Source organism: Periplaneta americana, chromosome 4 (assembly GCF_040183065.1).
Source record: "Periplaneta americana isolate PAMFEO1 chromosome 4, P.americana_PAMFEO1_priV1, whole genome shotgun sequence".
Classification (NCBI taxonomy): domain Eukaryota; kingdom Metazoa; phylum Arthropoda; class Insecta; order Blattodea; family Blattidae; genus Periplaneta; species Periplaneta americana.
The window spans coordinates 97608946-97623604 of NC_091120.1; the positions used below are offsets into that span (position 1 = coordinate 97608946).

Sequence of the window (14659 nt, forward strand, 5' to 3'; positions counted from 1 at the left end):
CCTATCCCTAACAGAGGGCTCCAGGCAAAATTCGTCGGCCTTTTCTCGCCCATATTGAATTTCGACACTGAATAACATTTGCTGTTTAATAAAACACTGCTGCTATTAAATACTACTAATGCCGCTAGTTTTTCATCATTTCATTTCCAATGATTACCACGATACTCGTTGGATATGAGGTTCGCGGGTTGAAACCCGGCCGAGGGCAATGGATTTCATTAGGCGATACAGTCCTTAACATAGGTTCCTCTGGAAGGAAATTAAAGCTGGGAGGCCCGTGTCGTAGACTTGCGGTTCGTGAAATAACCCCGTCTCTAGTGGAGGGCTCCAGACAAACTTTTTCGACCATTTTCCGCCCACGTTGAGTTTTTACACTGAATAACCTCTGCAGTAGAAAGCTATAGCACTATCACCATAGCTGTTCCGTTATCTCCATTGTGTTGCTCTCAATATGTTTTCAGTTATTGTTTCAGGCGAACTATCTACGAATTACATGTTATGCTATACGTCGCGCAGATAAATATTCGAGATAATGGCTAATCAACATGTCGGATATTCCAGTGTTTTTGTATTCTCTCTTGAAGTATATGCGAACACTTTTGTAAAATCGTGTATGTGGATATAACGTGACTTTCATAATATGGAATTAGCACAACGCCGGTCCTCCTAAGTACACACTAGAGATGGGAAAAAATAACGTAACGGTTATTTTTGAACAGTTCCTTGCTTGGAACTGTTTCAAAAAGTAACAGCACCTTGCAATACTATGTTAAAAAATAACAGTATAGTTCTGAGCTAGTACGAGATACTTGCTGTTACAAAATACTCGTTTCACTGTGGAACTACATTATGACAACGCCTGTTCTACAGAACGGAACATGTTTGGCACTATTGGAAGCAGTGGCGATAACTTTTGGAAAACACTGGGTGGGCTGAAACATTTGAGGTATAAGCACAGTCTAGTATATACAATCACGAAGCTCAATACGTAGTAAATATGCATCCACAGATACTTGCTAACCACTAGGATCGCTACTATCGCCTCATTACAGACAATGCGAAATAGTACCTGCACAGTTTATTGTTCCTAGTACCCTCATAACTCAAGCTTCGTGACTCTATATACTAGACTGTGGTATAAGTTAAATAAATCTCGGAAGTATAATGATAACACGACATTATTAGGTGGGCTCGAACCCCACGAGCCCATATAAGTTGGCGCCACTGTTTGAAAGCAGAAGTGGACATCCTTTCTTCGCACTGAAAGAAATGTTGGAAACTAAAGTAAAAGATAAATAGTAAAGATACGAAGAGCTGCTTTAAAAATGTATGCCTACATCTTGAAACTAATGTTACCTATGAAACAATTATTAACATAATGCCTGTATTAGAATAGTATAGTAACTGCATTGTGAATTTTATCAAGAGAGATGAAAATATATGGGTTGTTTTATTTACAAATGTTTTACATTTTTAATTTCATTACCAATTCTTAAAAAATTAAACTAAATTCTGTTGAAACATGACTATTGTTTAAGTTTTTATTTACGAAAATAAAAAGGAAAATTTTCCTATTTCATTACAATAAAATTATTACTCTTCATGACGGTATTAATATGAATTTTAGCACGGCCGAAATGATTATAGCTTTTATTTACTAATTTTTGGCGAAATTGAATACGTTGTGAACTTGAACTGAGCAGAAGAGAAAGAACAGATTAGCTTTTATTTATCACTGGGATTCACTTCGATTTCGTGACCAGTTTACAAATAATTTAAAATTACATTACATTTCCTGCTTCGAACAAACCTGATCTACGAATTCAATTTGGCATTAGAAAACATTTATTTTCCACAAATTCACATCTCAGCTCATTATGACAATGCTGCATCACATCGTTAGCCTCGGCATCACATGGTATACAGGGAAGTATGTGGTCATTTAGCGTTCAAAATACCACTGTTACATTACATACTAATCGTATGTGCATGTTCCAAAATACTACTGTTCCATTAGATAGCCTACTAGTAGTACGTACCTGTTCCGAAATGTTACTGTTCCATGAGATACTAGTCATACGTGCATGTTCCAAGATACCACTGTGCACCTGTGTGGTTACGTATGGTACTGTTATTTCGGAACTATTATTTGGAATCTAGTATTTTCAAGGAACTGGAACAGTTGGAACTGTTACAAGAAAATAACTTTTCCCATCTCTAATACACACTAACAAGAGAGTAAACATTGATATTGAACTCGAGATTCAAACACATGATCCCAGCTGCAGCGTCTATCAGTTGATTTATCATCCATTATTATTCATTACCATCATTAAACAAACCCTTAGCTCATTCTGGAAGTGTGACATACGGAATTCACCTCTCGCACGGTCTTCAGTGTCTCTTTTCCTATTTTGCGTTTACGTAGGAATTCTCATTTTGATAACTTCCTGCCGTCTACCATGATAAACTGTTAGAACCAGTTTTTCTTGTATTTACTAATTTTCATATTTTTTCCATACAAATTGCGTTTCAGTAGTCTGTAGTGCAGTCATGTCTCTTGATGTAATAACCCACATGTCGCTTTCATATATTAGAGGGCGTAAATTAATTTTATAGTTTCAGGCAATGTAAGTGCAGTTTATTTCTTTGGTTCGCTGCTTAGTTTTCTTCTAATGATCCCGCATATTGGAACTAGAAACACGTAATCAAGCTTTGTCCCATTTCTCACTGTACACTCTATACTATACAACTCTTTAAATAAGAACTGTCCATTCAAATGTACTAGTCACTGTTATGGAATATGATTTTATTCTTTTTGTGTGCTAAAAAGCGTTAGGAACAACAATTTCGTGAAACGAAGCAGATAGACATTACGAGCATGTGCACTGTAGGCCTCTCTTACAATAAACAATTCTGTCTTTAATAATATCATCAGAGTTTGCTTGGCACCGGGAATAGGGCAGATACGTGCAGTGATCTTGCTCACACGGAGTTGTCACTTTTTTGTCCATACTTTGCAAAGCTCAAACGTTATAGTCATTCTTAAGAACTGGCAACGTGGTATTACTTACAATACATAATAGCCTATAGGCCCTACTTACAGTCAATTATATACTTTTCTTGCGCTCCTTGAAGATGAACTCTTGAGGTTGTGAACGTTTCTTTATAGTAAGCACATCCTCTGGTATTAGTATCTAGAGTTGTTGATTTTAGGCGAAGTCTTTTTAAACATGGCACAAACTATGTTTATTAGGCCTATATTTATGCTTGGAAAGATGGTCATGTTTCAGTTGCGATACTCGTCAAGATTCATTCGTTTTTGGGATGGGTTTCATATTTGTAGGCGCATTGTTGAGATCTATAAACTAGAATGAAGTTGCTTGATTCGAAGTATATGTGACATCACAGCGCAGGTACAGGTACGTTCGTATACAAAATAGTACGCATCCTCTGCCCTCTTCCTCTAGAAAGTCAAAACCAGGACGCAGTCATAGTGAATAGTCTTATCGATCACTGCTCTTACTAGTCGTATTATTTAAATAACTACATCTTTGTGGCTGATTGAAGGATCATTGCAGAGGTAAAATTCTTAGGTAAGACGCTCAAGCGTGTATTACTGCAGGGCGTAGTTGAGAATATTTGAACTATTTTCTATGTCAGTATAGACTATTACATATAAATTATGTTAAATAAAAGTAAAAGTGACAAAAACAGTGCACTGAAAGACATTGCAATACCAAAAAGCACAGAAAGTGTTGAACGTAATCCAAAAACCAATATCATCAAGATCTGATAATTATGAAGATTAACTCGATGTTTAGCATGGATTTGTGTACTTTGCCATGATGTTCAGTGCCAACATCCCAATTAATGAATTAATCTAAATTTTAGGGAATTGCTAGAAAAGTACATAGAAAATTAGTGGGTTTTCAGTGATGAGCGCATGCAATATCCTAATGAAACATGAAAAAATATCAGACAATAAGAATATCTTGTACTACATCATACACCAATAACGTCATGTACTATTAAAAGAATTTCTTACAATATAAAATTATTTCAAGTGACATCCGCATATGTTCAATTTCCGTAACTTGCGAATGCACGGTATTATTCACTGCAAAGATCACGACGAAAATGAACATCACAGCTCAAGCCTGTGTTTACTAATATAGCTTCAGAACGTCGAGAGTTGACTGTACTCCACGAACACGCAGCAACAACGTGTTTATTTATATCCTTATCCATTGCATTACCTATGTTCGGCGTATTACTCGTATATACCCAATGTGTTTTTAACTTCAGTCTTTAGGTAGCTGGAATACGGAGCCTATATATCAGTTATTAAGTTATACAGTTTGAAATTAAATAGGCAGACGTTTGCAGTCGATAACGGATTTCAACCTCGGCTAATTCCTCGAGATCCATAGTGAACACAACAGTCTCCGCATTTCTCATGTTTCGTTTTCACCATACTGTGCTCCAACCACGAGAAAGTCTCCGCCGGATGAGACGAAGGAGGGTAATGCTGTGAATGAATGTTGATGTCATAAGGTCACACACGTGGGTACTCTTATTTCTATTGGTAAGCTCTCATAGCACAAACCATAACATTGATACAGACATATTGATACTACCCTAGTTACAAAATTAGATCACAGTTAATCTCCTGGTCTTTTAATCTCTTCATACAGGAAATAACATATGCAGGAGAGCGCATGGCGTTATAACGGTAATATTATTTATCTACTTCTTTCCAATAGATGAGGCAATAGTAAGCACATTCCTTTCACGGTTGATCTCCTGATTGGAGAACAATATCATTGTGTTTATAGCCGCTGTAGTTTAAAATTAAAAAAAAATTATGTCTGAGTATTTGTATTTATTATTTGCGTCGTCTTCCACGTTAGGAAGGAGTTACTTGCTGTTACGCGCAGGCCTATCAATGTGTGAAGGTTGTGTTTATCTGCAAAGTACATCGACCCAATACGTGCATACGAGTGAACACGTCGAACTTCCAATTTGTAAGCAGTCTGACTTTCCTCGTCTATGGCTGAAGCTCTAGCGCGCTGGTCTTTTGTTCAGGCGACCCGGGTTCGATACCCTGTCAGATAGTAATAGAATTTATGGTGTGCAGGCAGACGGCAGACGTTGCAGAGGGTTTTGCTCGGAGCAGTCTCGTTTCTCTCTCTCGTTTCACTAACCTTCCTCTCATTTTATCTATCATCTGCAGTAGATAAAAATAAGCTGGTGTGAAGTCTTGGAAAGGGGGGGGGGTAGTACGAGTTTTCGATGTCCATATAGGAAGTACTTGGAACTCTAAGCTCTGGACCTTATCAGATACTTGTCTGAGGATGAGACCTGATTTGTTAGCATCGGATTCACGAATGTCACAGGCCATCTGTCGGATTTGGACAATCATCGCATGTAAGGGCGCAGAATGGACCAAAAGTACAGACCCAGAAACAAAATTTGGTCTACCTAAATTTTCCGAATTCCAGTTATAACTAGAGATGAAACAACTCCTTCCATGGACACGAGGTTGCCTATGCTTCAACCATACAGTGTGGATGTCTCTGAACTCTGCACAGCGATCAGATGTAAACAAAGGCAGGTTTCATATATACAGAGTACAGTATACTTCAGTGGAACATAAACGTGCGCACTACCTGTTGGGAACATTTGGAGTGAAATATAACCAATGTAAAAGTGTTACTCTTGGTAGTCCTCTATGGAGTGTACAATTCAACTTAAAGCCTACATATTATTAGAATGACTTAATGTACAGGGTGTTAAGAAAAAAGTATCCAGTATTTTAAGAGGTGCTAGTACGCATCAAAACAAGAAAAAAAGTCTAATAAACATGGATCCTACAACATATACTTTCTGAGATCTGAACACTTGTTCATAGGAGGTGCTCAGTGTGACGTCCATTCATGGCAATGTATTCCTCTGCTCTTAGGTGTAAGGAATCACGCACTCTTTGAAATGGACCTGGTTGTTCTTGATAACCAAAAGTCTAGAGCAGTGGTTGCCAAACACCACGAAATTGTGACGTAATAGAAATGCAACCCGCATACCACTATCACAGAGAGAGGGGTGAAGTCGGCATCTCCTCGGGTAATGCAGTGAATGGCAAACTGTGACCAAAATATATATATATATATATATAATATTCTTCTACTTATTAACTACATACACTTTTTCCTTGTGAACTTTTTATCCTCCTATTCATTTTTTTGTATTATTAATAAAATAAAATAAATTTTCTTATTTACCATAATAAGAACGTGTACTTTATATCAGCAATACTTTTTATTGTCTGTTTATTAATGAAATATTCAAATTACACTAGATACACCGAAAAAAAAGTCGAAGTATTTTACCCCGATTAAAACATAGAAGCCGATACTTTTTATTGTTTGTTTATTAATGAAATATTTAATTTACAGGTAAGGGCGTGGTAGTCTTTGTAACAAGAAGAATAATGACAACGTGCATTGTTCTTTTATACTTCATTTAAAATTTTACAACAAATTAAGTATCTCATATTTTTGCCATCTGCACAAAAGAAATACTGTTCCTCCCATGCTCCTTAAAATTAAGTTTCTACATATTATCTGTTCTGGAAAAGACATCGAAACATAATATCCTACACACTTGTAACATTACATGTGTACGTCCGCTGCTGATATGTCTTTACTTCTATCGAAGTGAAGGCTGTAAACAGGGGGTGGAGATATGATGTCACGGTTATGCTTGAGTGGAGGCAGGGGCATGTGTCGCGACACAGCTTTTGGCGATCACTGGTCTAGGGGATTTAGATTTGAGGAATGTGCAGGCCAAGGTGTGGGGCCTCCCCAGTCAATTCAGCGGTCCTAAAATGTCAGCGTGAGGTGTTCACGCTCATTGCGGAAAAAATGTGCTGGTGTGCCATCATGCATGAACCACATCTGTAGTCCTGCTGACATGGCACATACTCCAGCAAGGTAGGCAATACATTAATTATAAAGTCTTGATAACGGGCCCCAGTTAATCTCTGTCGTAGCACATATGGCCCTTAATCTATCGCCAAGAACGCCTACCCATACTTTGATTGAGAATCTGTGCCGATGCCTTGTTTCTTCAAGTGCATGGGAATTTTCAACAGCCCACACATGCTGATTATGAAAATTCACAACATCTCTGCTGAACCCCGCTCATATCTGCAACCAAACTTTTCTTTTCAGTATGCCTTGCGACGTATCAGTATTCCATGCCAGGAGTGTCAACTACGGTATGATTATCTGGTAGCCTGCTATATTGTAGGCAGAAAAATGCATTGCCATAAATGGACGTCACATTGAGCACCTCCTATGAAGAAGTGTTCAGATCTCAGAAAGTATGTGTTGTAGGACCCATGTTCATTAGACATTTTTTCTTGTTTTGATGCATACAATCACCGCCTAAAATATTGGATACTTTTTTTAACACCCTGTATAAACTAATGACAACACTGCACTACAGACTAGAAATCAACTCGCACACTGGATACGTAGCAACACAGTTCAGAACTGTTGCTGTACCGAGACGGTACAGAAAACAATTTGACTCCCTTCCCTATGACGTCATGTACAATACTCAATTCACACATACGCTGGTATCGTGTTTACGTAGGATTTGTTTCATCTCTAGTTATAACATACTGCACATGCTCACTACTTGGTGGCCCAAATTTTGTTTCTGGGTCTATACAAAGATCCGTTTCGGCTCCGGATCTCGAAAGCCAAGCTAAGCAATTTGACTGCTTAATTACCAACGAGACTTTCACTAGTGAACGAACAAACGTATGAAATCGTAGGTTTAGTACTGTATGATCATACCGGGATTAAGTCTGGTGAAGCGAAAGGAAAAGGCGTGTCTCCTAAACAATGGAGTTGGAAACAAAAAAGTGACATACTTTACAGTTAAAACCTCCCCTCTTTATTGAAAAAATGAGACATGTGGACCAAACAAGAATAAAATAACTTCATTTTACTAGTCTAACATGTTACACTTGTAAGTGAAATAATGTATATATAGTGGCGTATCTTAATCGAAGACATGCATTGCGCAGGTTTTCACGGGAACTTTAATTTTTCTTACTTTTATTCCACTAAGGGCCTGTACTACGACTCTCGGATAAAGTTCTAGTTTAAACTTATCCGGCAGATGGCATATTTATCAGGAAGTTGGGTTGTAATTGCGTACTACGACTTTTGGTTATGTGCAATCTGGAGGCTAAACTTCCAGATTAGCAATCCGGGAGGCAGAGTAGCAGATAGGCGTTATCCGGAGGTTGGAACTCGGTGTTGAAATCAAGATGGCTGCACGTCGTACAGCTGGTGATTTGAAGGATCAATTTAATTTTGATACTGATTCTGATGATAAGTTCTGGAGCAGATGCTTCGTTATATCAGAACAGCAAAACGAATTACGCTGCGTCCAAATAATTTTGAAGAGTGGGATGACGAGAAATTTTTGAAGACGGTTTCGAATAACGAAACCTACTACATGAAATCAATGATCAAGTGAAACAAGACACAGATCGTAAGTACATAGTTAATAATAAGCTACACTATTTCGGTAGGTATTACATCAATATTTTGTATATAATAACACTATAATAATTATTTTGAAGTACAGTAATCTGTAATAGGCGTACAGTAGAAGTGAGGTTAGAATGTTGCTTCATGCAGGTGTTCTGTTGCCCTTACAAGGTATTAAGGTGATTGATATAATAATATAGGGCAACCTACAATAATAACAGTTTCAAAATACTTTTATATAAAAAATAATAACAGTATATAATATATCAATATCCTTTATATGGTAAACTATCATTTCTTCACAATTGCGTTACCACTCTAAGACACAAATGTATTCACATATTTGGCTTCTAGTCAAGTCATATGTACCGTAAACGAAAGAAAAATTGAGTGCCAACACCAATTTCCCAAATAAAGGTGGAAAGTTGCTGTGAAAGTGGAGTGCGGTGGAGAGGTACGGGTAGGCGGGATCGCTGTATCGAGATAGAAGGGGTAGGCGGCAGGGAAGGGCAGCACATTCATTTCATTACTGTGTTTCCTTACTAATTAAAGGGAAAAGACAAGTTTTCGTAAGATCGAGTTAGTGACAGTTAGGTTAGTATGATTTGCATATATTTACAATTGTCTAAAAAAAATGTCAAAACTACATCCAAACCTCTCTCTTCCAGGCTATCCTGTAGGGAGTCCTTGCCTTCTTTTGGTAACGCTATTGTAAAGATTTACCGGTAAAGTTGTAACCAAATCTCATTGTTTATACATTTTTCCAGAAATAATGCCTTACCTTCAATGGACCAACTACTACTGGTATTGAGATTCTATGCCACTGGGAGAACATTGACAACAGTAGGAGATTTTTGTGGGGTCCACAAAGTTACAGCAGGAACTGTTGTCAATCGAGCTAGTGCTGCACTTGCTGCTTGGTTTAATTGAAGTGATGACTTTTAATGCTTCATTGGGAGTAGTTTTATTTGCTCCAGTAATTATGCAAGGCTTGTTTCCCCCCCCCCCCCCCCCAAGGGATTCTGTCTCTCTTTTTGATGCTGTTACGAATACTTCTGAATAGTATTTTAATACAGGTTTTATGTATATATTATAGATCTTGATTAAAGTTTTCCTAGAACTGTTTCATTTTGTGTCTGCTAGTTGTTTAGTCAACTCTCCGAAGATAGATTGGAATACCAATAAGGTATCACTCATGAGACAAATGTCAGGAGATAATGTGGTAGGGTGGCAAGTTCCCTTCTCCTTCCTTGCATATATCGCTCACCAGTAGGAGTAGGCCTAACATATTTCACTAATCAGACTTAAGATATGCTTGCTATATATTATTATTTAACAAACTGTAACAGTTTATTGAATTTTAGACGTGACAGTTTTTCTTCATTTCCTGAAAGTTTTGGAATTGGCATTTATGTTTTGCAAGGGAGCTGTTTCATTCACGCTAGGCGTAGTGATTCATGTATGCAAACATATTCATATCGTTACTTTTTAAATATATTTTATTGCTTGGATCCCTCACAGTGATCTCTTAACAGGCTAAGATGATTCAAACACAAAGGTTTGATAAATACATCTTAAAAATTATGACCAGATACTGAGCACGTGTAGGCTATTTAAAACAATAAAAATGCACTGTATCTGCAATTCAAATTTATTTTACATAAGCAAAATATGGTAAAACAATATTTTTCAAGAGGCACATTAATTGAAGCGTCGGCTGGAACAACGTTATAAGTTATATTTGGTAAAATTTACAGGAGCTGCAAAAATGTGTATGCGTACAACTTTGTTCTTATGAGGGTAGCAAACTTTTGAGTAGACAAATTTCACGTACTGCATTGATGGACAGTTGCAAGCCAAGGAGTATAGCAAGGTAACATGACATACAACATTATTACACGGAAACACACCGAATGAAAATTTTGTAACTTACAACGTTGTTCCAGCTGACGCTTTAATTGTATTCAGGTACTCTGTGAATATGTACTTAAAACAAGAGAGATGCACTATAGCTGCAATTAAATTTAAAATTTATTTATTTATTTTGTGTGAACAAAACACGACATTTTTCAGGAGACACAATAAGCATCATTTATTACATCCACTGTCTTATATATGCTATGGTACATGTCATATTTACAAATTAATAATATACAGGCTAATACATAAGAGTACATAGTAACTGTAATTAAACACAACACAAATACATATGCAAATACACAAAACTTGGAAAACTGTGGCAGAGCCAACTTCAGCTATAAGCCCCATTTGTTAGAGATCTGCACGGGCCATCATTCTTAGGCCTGGCCCATCTCGGTCTGATCTGAACCAGACCCGAACCCAACCAGAAACCTTAGATTAGCTTATAATTATCACCTGACTCGAACCTAATCCTGAAGACTAGCAGATAAAGCAGAGGCCAGAGACCACAGGGATCAAGAACAGCTGCAAGAGATTATCACTCCATTAGAAGGATGAGCAGAAGTAATCTCCCAGTCATCCAGGTCAAACAAATCTGGTCAACAAAATTAAACATATTTTTTGTTAAAACATAAAGATTATTGTAGCATTTACTTTCTGCCACTAATTGAAAATGTCCTTGTAGATGGACCACCCATTAAAGAGGAGGAAAAAGTAATGTAAAAACTCCAAATGTTACTTTTGATATTCCAAATCCCATCTCCTTCCAAACATGAGGGGACATGACTTAGTTTTATTTCAAATCATTCTTTGTTATAATGTTAGCATCCAACTTTCAACTAATGTATTTTTTAAAGAAATCACTGTACTGAAGTTCATGCATTTCTAACATCTCAAGTATAATTAAGTCAACATTAAACTTACAGTTCACAGATGAAGCAAGATTTTTCAATGTGGCTAATGCATTCCTCAGAGGCTTGCTTTTTCTTTCTTTCTTTTTTTTTTTTTTTAAGCATTCTTGGGGTGTAACTCGATCAGCTATTATCCCATTATCAGCTGAAATATTTGAGAGAGGGATATATGCTTATATTCAGACCTTTCTGGGTTTAGCCTACACTACCTACACTGAATAAACCAGTAATTTCACTTAAAACTTACTTTCATTACACTGTGTAGATACCCGTACAGTGGAAGATCTTCATCTGCTGCACCAGCTGACTCTGTAATATTTTAAGAGTGGAATTAATTCTTAAGATATTTAATTCTGGAGAAAGATTATGTTTTATCATAAATGTGTGGACACTTCAAAGTCAGCAGCTGTAACAGTATTGTATTTTCTAACATGCTATTAATCCAAACTCATTTTTAACAACTGCTGAAGCTGCAATAAAAAAAGAGAGAGAAAAACCAAGCAAATAGTTCTATTGTAAATAGAGTGTAGTCAGTTTCTGTTTTACCTTATGAAAAGATATTTTTCAGTTTTTCTGTACACAAGAAATCATTCACAAGTTTCAAAGTGAGAATCCTCACGGTAAAATTGAAATACACCTTAACATAATGTGGCCTAATCTGATTACAAACCCATTACAGAGAAATCTCAAAATAAATTCTTCAGTTTAGTGTACTCTCTATTTTTAGGCCTACATTTATAAATTTCAAATTCCCATTCAAATCCCACATAATACAATGATGTTTAGTTTTTATGACATCCATTTCTTGTGACCATTTCATCATTATGTACAATTTATATTTTAACATTTTTTTTTAACTTTTGCATCTAATTTATCTACTGCTTGCTGCAGATTTCATATAGTATGTATGTTAGTTTTATTTTCAACATGTTGGCTGAAAATGTGTTTACATGTTACAGCTATTTCAGATTGGAAAAGTAAGCATCATGTGTAGAATGTGAAAGAACGTTTTGTAGTATAAATCAGATTACCTGGAGATATTGTTGGGATGTCCAGTTTCACTTCAAAAACTAAAGAATTGCACTGTGAACCTGAATGGTACTGCAAATAAAAAAGAAATAACAGTATTATAATGTAATACCGACATTAAATTAAATTTGTATAACAATTTTCAAGAATCTAATATTTTTTTTTATCTCTGAAGCTCATCATCTCTTCTTCTGACTCTTAATTCCTTACACACTAACCTCATTCGTGTTATTAGCTGCACTGGTATCAGTGGAACTTGGTTTAGTTACTATTTCGGCTGTAACAAAAGTAAGTAAATAAATAAATGAGTGAATAAATAAATAAATAAATAAAAAGAATTCAAACTTGTGTTATACAATTTCCTCTGCTTATTATTTAATAATTGTATAACTTAACATATAAGTGAACTTATGCATTGAATATGAATCAAAATCACTGAGAAATCACTCAATTGATAGGAGAATTAAATCACTTACCTTGACTAAGTTTGGATTTGGTTTTGCTTCAGTTGGAGGGGCTCCAATTGTTTGTAGCCTGCATTGTCTCTCTGCAGCAGCAATTTTCTTTGTGTTCTTTTCCAAGAATTCAAATTTGCTTCTCAGCTGTTTTCAGGTCCTTGTATTTGTGCTGATGTTACTATATTCTTCCCATGCTTCATTCTATATTACTAAAAAGGAAGTAAAACTAGGTTAATTCCATATGCAACCTACAACATTAGAAAATATACTGTATTTCTCTGTTTCCCTTATCTAAGTTTCTATACCTAAATAAGCAAAAGCTTTTAATGGACGATTGTCAGTACAATATCAAACATATGACTATACTGTACATAGAAACTTTGGAAAAAACTTAATATCTGCTGTTTCTGTGTTATTTTACGAGGTGTTGAATGTGCATTACAGTGAGTGATTATAGTCTAACTGGTAGCAGCAACAAATATTGCATTTTAGTGGAAACGTCTCTCCACCTCATGCTGTTCTTTTAAAAAATAATGTTAGGCCCTATCTGTGATCGAATGGTATTATAGGCCTAATACAAAAAAATCCGCCCATTTACTAACAGTAAAATACGTAAAATTAGTAAAATACTGAAATATTGGTAATTTGCTAGGAATAGTGTACCTTGCTGTACTAATGTTGGTTAGAAATCCCAGGCCAAAGACATCATTCATTATTATCAGTATCAGTGAACTTTTCTTTTTAAACGAGTTATTGTACCTTCGACCCATGATTTGAAGCCGTGAAGTATACTATTTCTAAAAGAAATACCGAAATAGGCCCTATTCACTAATAATGTAGGCTATACAACAAACTGAAAGCACACTTAATATTAATTACAATACAAAAATAATTGCCACCTACACTTCTTGTGCAGTTACACATGAATAAAACAATGATTATGGAGAAAAACACACTTTTGCTGGAACCCGCACCCGTCCTCTTTAGGCCTACTAATTAAAACCAAAATACTATCATATGGTAGGAATTATTAGTATTCGAAAAGAAACATAACCTTTAAAATCTTACCTTTTGCTTCCATGTAAAGTTTCTTCATACAGTATGTGTAATTTTCTGTTCTTCACTCTGTTATTTTCTTGGCTGGAGCTTCTGTATTATAATAAATAATAACAATAATGCTTACAATAAAACCTCAAAATAAATAGTACCATATAAACACGGAACATAAACATGAAATACGCGGGGAAAGGTATACCAACGCAATAAATTTCACTACATTTTCAGTAACTTCATTGCCAACGTAATAAAAATGTTACTATATCTTCCGGATAACAATCCTGCAGTTAAAATCCGCTGGTAGTACAGAACAAAATATTTAACTTCCAGATTGCTAAGCTGGAGTATACGAATCTGGAGCTTTAACAGGAGATCGTAGTACAGGCCCTTAATATGTATTAAATCACTAAAACAGATGAAATGAAAGTAATGGACGAAGTCATTCTTATAGTGTAATATACCCACTGATATATTGGTAGATGGTGGCAGAACAAATATTGAAATAAGGGAAATTCTCGTTGATTTAGTTCACTAGACTAGGAATGAGTAAAAGTAGCCCAAATATTTGATCCTTACAAAAACATCGTATCAGTTGAGACATGTTTGTTGAAAAAATTGAAGACTTCGGGGGTAAATAATGATAACCCACATATACAAATTGCACACATTTTAATTTTTATTGCAAACACAAGAGAATTACCATATTTTTCAAGCA

At 35.9% G+C, this 14659-nt stretch overlaps 1 protein-coding gene and 1 long non-coding RNA gene across 4 annotated transcripts in view; one reads left to right on the plus strand and one right to left on the minus strand.

Moving 5' to 3' along the window:
- Nucleotides 1-14659, plus strand: part of Ncc69 (sodium chloride cotransporter 69) — a 520228-nt gene that overhangs the window by 41916 nt on the left and 463653 nt on the right. The window lies entirely within an intron of this gene.
- LOC138698074 (uncharacterized) lies at nt 10165-14310 on the minus strand. 2 transcript variants are annotated; one of them, XR_011331684.1, is made up of 5 exons: nt 13957-14310; nt 12649-13097; nt 12433-12502; nt 11415-11710; nt 10165-11085 (listed from the first exon to the last, which is right to left on the minus strand). It is a non-coding gene; the product is annotated as an uncharacterized lncRNA (long non-coding RNA). The 2 variants fall into 2 exon arrangements; XR_011331683.1 differs by lacking the exon at nt 13957-14310 and having other exon boundaries at nt 12649-13389.